This window comes from Eurytemora carolleeae, unplaced genomic scaffold (genome assembly GCF_000591075.1).
Source record: "Eurytemora carolleeae unplaced genomic scaffold, Eaff_2.0 scaffold897, whole genome shotgun sequence".
Taxonomy (NCBI): domain Eukaryota; kingdom Metazoa; phylum Arthropoda; class Copepoda; order Calanoida; family Temoridae; genus Eurytemora; species Eurytemora carolleeae.
Genome location: NW_019396905.1, coordinates 87740 through 96130, shown reverse-complemented (window position 1 = coordinate 96130; position 8391 = coordinate 87740).

Sequence of the window (8391 nt, the reverse complement as noted above, 5' to 3'; positions counted from 1 at the left end):
ATTATTCAAATGTACAAAATTGATAGGAGGGGGGAGGGGGGGTCCAAAAATCGTTCTCTTGGAAATTACCAAGTTTTTAAGGTTACCGTTGTGAATCTCTTGTTGCCTTGAGGGTCACTTGAAATTACGCTTACAGTCCTTTTGAGTCAGAAAACAATTTTAATAATTATTAATTATAGTTTTAACATTCAGTTTGTTCGATCATGTTTAAAAGGCTATACAAGAATTTGAGATGTTTATCAAATGTTGTAATTTGAGATGTTTATCACATGTTGTACAAGAATTTGAGATGTTTATCACATGTTGTACAAGAATTTGAGATGTTTATCACATGTTGTGCAAGAATTTGAGATGTTTATCACATGTTGTGCAAGAATTTGAGATGTTTATCACATGTTGGTATTCAATGTTCTATCAGTTTTTTTCTACTGTTTGCCCTGACAATATTTTTTTATTAAAAAAGTTATCAAAGCGATTTGTCGAAAATATTTCAAAAATCTTTCTCATTTTGCGTTTTGGTCATTAAGTCTCATGTTAGAGTGAAAAAAAAGGAATAAAGCAAACCAATAAAACATTATTTTTTTAAATATTTTTGTGGCACCTCATAAAAAAGACACCTTTAAACAAAACAATGTCTATCTTTGCAATGAATGGCTTTTGTTTATTTTGTATTTTTTTTTAATCAAAAGTAAAACTTCTAAAATAACAAGAAATATGTATGCATAAAATCTTGGGGTCTGTCCGAGGGAATGATTTTTGGATAATTGATAAATATCACTTAATTGAAACTTAATGACTTGAATTAATTTAAGTTTGGATGCAGACTTTGAAAATTATAAGGCTCAGACATACTTTTATTGTTAAAACATTTAGATGATTTTTTTTTCTTTTGAAAAATTATCATAAAAAAACAGGTAACTGTATAATATAGATTTAAAAATTGCAAGGTGTTAGAATAAATTTACAATGGGGTTAGAAAAATGGTTGAACTATTTAACCCCCCCCCCTTCCCACCCCACTCCCCCTTAGCACTATTGGCTTGCCAAGGAGTGTCTCTCTCTAAAGTGCATTGACTTTTCTCCTAGAATTTATTGTTAATTTTATGAGTAATTTAGTCAAACTGCATTTAGAGTTAAATGTGTGGAGTCATATATTTCAAAAATCAGAATGATTCATTTTTAATCTAAATTCATTTATTTCTTTATTCATCATATTCTAAATTCCATGCGGAGCAACTATTTAGAATAATTGAAACACTTATTAAAAGCAAGAAAATAAAAAAATTAAAAATTGAAAAATTATCAAATTACAAACTGCACGTCTTTTTACGGTAAAATCAGTTTGTGATTTTAGAGTTTTTACCACAAACTCAAATTTTCTAATCCCTATATGTTTGCAACCTGATGGTGTAAACAATTTATATTTTAAACTGAGACTAGTTAATCTTACGGAATTCATAGTTTCATTTAAAGTATTTATCAATTGACTAAAACTAACTATTATAACCAATATTCAACCTAGAATTAAGTTTATTCACTTTTCTTAAACGTAAGTACTATAATGTCTTTACTTAAAGGGCCTGTTTCGAAGAGAAACTGCACAATTGAAAAAAAATCAGTTTTCAATCGTTGAGAATCGGGCATTGCCATCCATCTTTGCATAAATTAAGCTTGTACAGTCCTTTTAAAGCAGTATTTGATATTTTACATATTAATTGATATAAGATTTAATCCTGGATTTAAAGATCTTTATCCACTTATCCACCGTAAAACGTTTCTTTTGTACATATGCCATAGGCTATAGTGTATACATACGGATTTATCGATCGATTGATTGATTGATTAGTGGATTGATCAGAGCTATTAATGAATCAAGTAAAGTAATAAATCAATTATTAAAAAGTATTCTGATTAGCGCTGACCATGGAATATATGTCCTAGGCTTAAACTTTATCCCATTCATTGTTTCGGGAGTAGATGAATTGTCGATTGATTTGACAATAACAACGTTATCAGTAGTTAACAACACAATGAATTTAATAACACGTGTATATTCTATATAAAGAGAAAGTGGATAAAAATAAACAAAAAGAGTTCTAAAACCAAGATGAAAGCGCCCAGAAGAAAATCAAGATGGAAGCGCCCAGGAGAAAAAGCCGCGCAAGAAGTTTAAACAAAGAACGCGGGATTGGTCTTTCATACTAACTAAATCCGATTTAAACCATTCATATTGGGGAAGATCAGTTTAAATGTACACAATTTTCAGGTGGAGTAATACAACATAAAAAAATACTTTTCACCTTTTTTCTAAATATATGTTTATTTTTGTGGTTGACATTATTAATTCCCCGGTAGGGTATAGACAGGTTAAAGATATATTTTATTTGGAATTAAAGATATATTTTATTTGTAATTAGCGGGCTGTTTTTGTTCGCCGAGGGGTCTTTTTGCTTGTTTTGTAAATAGGTGCGGCATTGACAGATTTCATAAATATTTCACCTGTTAAAAATTAATGAATAATGAACGAAGACGACTGATCGAAACTCAAACTGTAATTATGAATTAGCATAATGGGTTTCTATTCTTTATCTACGCAGTTATGTTCTACGAGGAACGCTATAATGACGCAAGAAGAGAAAAAGGGCCCCCCGCCATAAAACTTTATTTATGATACGCATACCAAATATTTCCACTCCCAGGTTAAATTAGTTGCGTAAAAAATGTACAAATATTGACGTAAATAAAACCTCAACATTTTGTCTCATGAAATTCTTATAAAAGGAATGGGTTTAAGGGGGGGGTGAACAGCCTTCCCCCCCCCCCTTCCGAAAGAAATTGTGCAGGAAGATTTAAAGGTCCTTTACATTAGAAACAGAGTGTCTAAAAATTAATTTTGTGGAATTATTTTTCAACAATTATGAAGGAAATGTGAAAAATGTAATAAAACATTATTTTTTGGTTACAAATATATGTTTTTTTATTTTAAAATTTTTTATCTAGTTTTGTAAACTTTTTTTGATACCCTATAGTGACTTGATGTGAGGGCTGAAGTGGAAAATAAATCCATCTTTGTCGCTGAAAATCCCTCTTTTCAAGTTTTTATTCAAGAAATGCTTTGTTAAAAATCCCCATTAGTCGAGTTTAACAATTTCATAGTTTAGCAGGAGCGAATTGGATTGATGGACGGGGAGAGGGGGGGGGGGGGAATGGGGGGGGGGGTGGGGTGGGGTTTATTAAGAAGGGGGGGTGAACAAAAAACTGACAAACAGAAGGTGTTAAAGTTCATTAAAGAGCAAAGAGGGGGAGACATGGAACTTCTCACTCGTCACAAATCCTTATTTTCTAGTCCATATATCTTTATAACCTTTTATATTTCAAACTTAGACTATTTGATCTATCAGACTTCATATTTCGGAAAATGAAAGTTATACTTCATCAAGTTGCAAAGATAAAGGGATCAGAAAATTAGAATTTGGAGGGAGTATTTGTTCCTTTGAAGGATTTAAACATTTGTTTGTTTAAATCTAAACAATCAATTCAATTTTTAGAAATTTTAACAAAACATGAGAACTTGAGACGTTGAGAGAAGGTAAGGAGTGGGGGGTTATAGTTTGAAATATAAACAGTTTCAATTTATTTTATTTTATCCCCCTTCCGGCTCCCCTCTACCCTTTTTCTATATTTTGTTTAATGATAGATTTAATGAACGAAAATGAATGATTTAAACATCTAGAAACGCTGTAAAAACGTCAAAAGAAAATTAGTCAAGTATTGAAAGATAAAGAATTGTAGAAAATGAATAAAAACTGGAATATTGCAGATCTCATATCAGAAACCGACTTTTGTGGTTGGGAAATTTGTCAGATTACAGAATCAGTTTTAATTTCTTGTAAGGGACTGTAAGCGTAATCTAAATTAAGTGACCCTCCATGGAAAAATGACAATGTTTGATTCACAACGGAAACATTGAAACCTTTATCTGATCAATAATATGGAAGATAATGTCGTTTTTTTAGGTTTAACATTTAACAGTGTTAAATTCTGTTCATTCCTATAATTTTTCATTCAGTAGAAATGCACTAGTCACTTTTGTAGAGAACCCCCATTTGAAAAAATCAATTTTCAAAATGATAAACATTGATATATGATTCATACTTTAAAGGGTACCTTTATGAATCGGGCATTGCGCTTACAGCTCAATCAAGTTTTGAAACTTGAAATCTCAATTATCGGATAACCTCTCAATTCTCAAACTGAAACTGATTAGAGAAAATAGTATGGGCAAAAATATTCAATTTGGATATTATTCGTTCTGCGTTCTTATATAAAGAAAAGATAGAAATAAAACTGCTTATTTTTCGAGGATTGAAATAAAAAACAAACAACAAAAAGAACGGGGGGGGGGGAAGGGAAGAGGAGGAAGGAAGAGGGAGGGGAGGGAGGGTTTGGAGGGTGGAGGGGTAGGTAAGAAGGGGAGTGGGTTGTATTACACCCAATTTAGCAGTTTTAGCTAAGATGTATCATGTACATTGTAAAAAGTTAACGAGGAGATAAATAAATAAGAATGTTGCGAGGGAAATAGAAGAGGGGGAGGGAAGGGAAGGGGGGTTGGAAAAAGAGAGGAACGGGATGGGGAAGAGTGAGGAACGGGATGGGGAAGAGTGAGGAACGGGATGGGAAAGAGTGAGGAACGGGATGGGAGAGAGTGAGGAACGGGATGGGAAAGAGTGAGGAACGGGATGGGAGAGAGGGAGGGCTGGGAGAAAGATGAAAGAAGGAGGAGGGAATGAGGAAAAGGAGAGGGGGATGTATGGTAGGAGGCCGGAGGGGAAGGAGGGATAAGAAGATGTAGCAGGGGGGGGGGATGGATTTAAATGAAGAAAAACTACGGGCGAGAAGGGAGAGAATGGTGGTAGAGGCAGGAGAGACAAAAAATAGGAGAGAGGGGTAGTGGGAGGATTTATGAATATAGATTTAAACCGAGAGGGTCAAATATATATGTAAATTGTGGTATAAATATGATAATAGAGTTGGTACACCATTTTGTGAAATTTTAAAACGAATATACGAATCCATAAAAAAAACTCATCTTTTTTATGACACCCAAAAGTGTGAAGGACATATTTTCTTTTTTATGCAATGATATGTCTTCATCTTGTCATTTTTCAATTAAGTTGAATTTAAGTTAATCTTGCAATTTTACCCCACCATGCATCCTTATTTATGTTCTTTTGCTGAACAACACTAAAATTCATGTTTTATTTCATCAAAAAAATTCTATTCCGTCAATTTATCAACATTTTTCATTCATTTATTTATCCTGAAAGGACTTTTAAGTTTAATAAGTTATTTGGAATTAAAGTTATATTTTTTTGGAATTAAAGATATATTTTATTTGTAATTAAAGATATATTTTATTTGGAATTAAAGATATATTTTATTTGGAATTAAAGATATATTTTATTTGGAATTAAAGATATATTTTATTTGGAATTAAAGTTATTTTTTTACAATTAAAGATATATTTCATTTGGAATTAAAGATATATTTTATTTGGAATTAAAGATATATTTTATTTGCAATTAGAGATATATTTTATTTGGAATTAAAGATATATTTATTTGGAATTAAAGATATATTTTATTTGTAATTAAAGATATATTTTATTTGGAATTAAAGATATATTTTATTTGCAATTAAAGATATATTTTATTTGTTTTTCTGCACATTAACTAAATTTAAATTAAATATCATGGTAGTGAACTTGAGGTCGTGAATAAAGTCTCATTTTATCCGAAAATAAATCCAGTCTTTGCCACAAACTCTTATTTTCTAATCCCTACATCTTCCAACCTAATGAGGTAGACCTTAGAGGTTTTATACTATATAAATTTTGTTAGATTAAATAATCTAAGTTTGAAATATCAAAGTTTACATCATCAGGTTGCAAATATTTAGAGATCAGAAAAGTTGTGTTTTTGCGGAAAAGGTTCAATTAATCTCTTCCATCACAAAAAAAAATGTTCACAGGAGGGATGGGGCACTCCGGACTAACCACAGTGAGAAGCATTCGGTTTCTTCTATTTTAAATTAATCATGTTTTGGTCTATGAGGAAAAAACTTTTAATTTATCGATTTGTCGTTCAATACTTTTTCATTCAAAATGTATATGCCGACAAAAAATTATTTAAGAAAAAGGGCTAAAAAATTATGTTTAATGGGTCAAATTGGGATCGAAAGTCACAGTTATCGGGACTTATTGTCAGAACCTTTAAATCCACGTGGGGAGGTTATATGATCTCCCAACCCCCCTCCTCACCGTCAAAGTGGAAATGGGAGTTTAAATGACCCCCAACCCCCACTTTACTCCCTCTATTCGAGGCTTGGCTCCTAATTCCATCCATTTCTTAGGTAATATCTTTTAATAATATTTGGACAATTATTTCACTCTCAAATTTTGTTAATCCCCCCCTGCCCCAACACGACAGGATATTGCTAAATAATCCTTTTATGATCCAATATAAATTTAAAACTTTGAATATAAGTCTACCCTTCTATATATATATACTATACAGGGTTAACCACAAAGAATGAGACTGAAGAGATGACTGTACAGAACTTATACAGACTTTTTATACACAGTTGTGGTTCCCTGCAGCTGAAAACTTGATTCTTTCTGTGCCAAATCGTTTAGCAGAACATTTAAAGACTTATTTAGATTTTTGGTCGTCATTGAATTCTCATCCTTTGTGGGTAACCCTGTATTATGATTAAATGTTTAAAGCAGAAGACAAAATCTACAGAATTTTAACAGTTTCAGGTCGTCTTTAAAGTCTCAAGTATTTGTGAGTCACCCTGTTTGTATGTTTGTATGTTTGTTTGTATGTTTGTGTGTTTGTATGTTTGTTTGTATGTTTGTATGTTTGTATGTTTGAAGTATTAAAATTCCAATCCTGACTGTACGAAGGTTGTTTTCCAACTTTGGGGATTAAATGGCTTAAAAGGTATAATTTGTAAATACAGAAGTTTGTCATTTTAATTTTACTCATTAATCTACAGGCAGCTGCCCTTCTCATACAGGGTGATATGTAAAGATGGGCGCGTTCGGATTATTTTAGATTTGTACGTTCATCGTTCGTTAACGTCCCATTTCGTTATTTTTTTGTTCAGTCGTTCAGTGAACATTTTTAAGTTATTCGTTTGTATCAATAAAATGCGAACGATCGTTAACGATTTTAAATCAATCGTTTTGTTTTTCACATTCGTTTTTATTGTTTTTCTGAACTATTCATTTCGTTTGTCCATTGTTCTTTGATTTTTCTGAACGACAACATCGTTCACAAAGAATTTCGCTCGCTTTTTAATAATTCGTTCGTTGAGGAAAGCGATGCCCATCTCTAGTGCTGTACAGACACCCTGTAATTAATGTTTTCCGAAAATAGCGCAACAATTTCATCTGCGTTATTCTTATGCAGATAGAAATACAGTTTTGTATATACATATATCATCTATATGCATACAGCTTAGAATGTAGTTTGGAATACAGCTTGGAATACAACTTGGAATATAGCTTGAGATATAGCTTGGAATACAGTTTAGATTTCAGCTTGAAATGCAGCTTTGAATACAATTTGGAATATAGCTTGAGATATAGCTTGGAATACAGTTTACACTTCAGCTTGGAATACAGCTTTGAATACAACTTGGAATATAGCTTGAGATATAGCTTGGTATACAGTTTAGATTTCAGCTTTAAATGCAGCTTTGAATACAGCTTGGAATACAGTTTACACTTCAGCTTGGAATACAGCTTGGAATACAGCTTGGAATACAGCTTGGAATACAGCTTGGAATACAGATTGGAATATAGCTTGAGATAAAGCTTGAAATACAGCTTGGAATACAGCTTGGAATACAGCTTGGAATACAGCTTGGAATACAGCTTGGAATACAGATTGGAATACAGCTTATAAATGTATACAATACATTTCACCTTTATGTAAATGCTAACTGAAATGCCCGGCGTTGCCCGAGGAAAAAATTTTGAAATTTTTTTTGCATACAACACCCCCCCCCCGGCCGGAGGCCACCACTGAGTGTCCACAAAAAATTTCAGCTCAATCGGTCCAGCCGTTTGGCAACATATATACATACGAATGTCTTGTTTTATTACATAGATATATTAATTTCAGATACTATCTAATAATTCTAATTTGTCCTCCTGATCACCTGTAAGCTATAAAAATACAACATAAAAAAATACTTTTCACCTTTTTTCTAAATATATGTTTATTTTTGTGGTTGACATTATTAATTCCCCGGTAGGGTATAGACAGGTGTACCTAAATGAGAGGCGGGTCGTTAAGGAGGGGGGGGGGGGGGGTTAAAAGGG